This window comes from Lepeophtheirus salmonis, chromosome 14 (genome assembly GCF_016086655.4).
Source record: "Lepeophtheirus salmonis chromosome 14, UVic_Lsal_1.4, whole genome shotgun sequence".
Taxonomy (NCBI): domain Eukaryota; kingdom Metazoa; phylum Arthropoda; class Copepoda; order Siphonostomatoida; family Caligidae; genus Lepeophtheirus; species Lepeophtheirus salmonis.
The window spans coordinates 31,560,669-31,561,822 of record NC_052144.2 but is presented as its reverse complement, the minus strand read 5'-3'; positions in this window follow the sequence as shown (position 1 = coordinate 31,561,822).

The following is a 1,154-nucleotide window of genomic DNA, read 5'->3' as shown; positions in this document are numbered from 1 at the left end:
TAGTTGTTTTGTTTTGTTTTAATAAAAGGACTGTGACAAAAAGGTCATCCAAAAAATGAGTTCTAAAAAAGATTTATTAGAGCATTTTAAAAACAAAAAAAGAAATCATGAAAAACAATGTCGCCCCCACAATAAAAAAATAACCCTACATTTGGTCTTTGTCTTAAGCTCCACTCACAACAAAACTGGCGATAATATTAATAGCTATGAATTATGAATAGGGGTGTACTGATGCATCGGAATCGGATCAATACTGCCGATTCTACCGATACATTGTTTATATAGATTATTTGAACTCATTTTTGAAAACAAAATTACGGTTACAAATCAATTAAATAACTAGACTAGACTAAAGGACTCTAGGGAAAACGCAGTTAATTGAAAAATAAACAATTTAATCAAAAGAAAAGGAAAACTATGTTCCTAACACCTATCTATAATATCGTGTTATTATTGTAATCTAGTTGTCCTTATTCTTCTCTTTTCACTAAAGGGGAGCCGGCCTGTTCAAACTGGCTGCGTGTTTGGAGGAACATGTAGCAGCTTCTAATTTTAAGCAAATCAGAATTAAGAACTACTAAATCCTACTTTCCTTGCCTTAAGTGTTCACTCTTTACCTAGAGTCCTTTAGACTAGACGACGTCGTTCAGACAAAATCAAAAAATGAAAATAAAGAGAAGGGGAAGTACATAGAAAGATTCTACCAATCTGAAGGTTTGTACAGGAAATGTAGTTCATGCTCATGGTTAACAGAAATAAAAAGTTATGCCAACATGTAATCGGACTTGCCAGAATTTTCAATTTGTTGTACCGTACTGACTGTTGGGAAAGGCAGACAGATATGACGTCTTAGAGTATAACAGTGGTACTAACACAGTAACAGTCAAGAAAGACAATATATTGGCTATATATTACCTATAGCAATATAATACAGCTACTCTTGGTAACAATTATAATCTTTGACGTTACTGTTAAAACCCGTGGTTGGAAAAGCCTTATGGTATAACCTTGTATTTCTATTAACCTTGGGTTATACCATGACGCTTTTTCGACTGATGTTTGATTTCTACTGCACTTTTTAATTGTGACCTCAAACTGTTACTATTAATCATATACTTTCTAATATTATATACTGTTAATATTTTGTTATTATA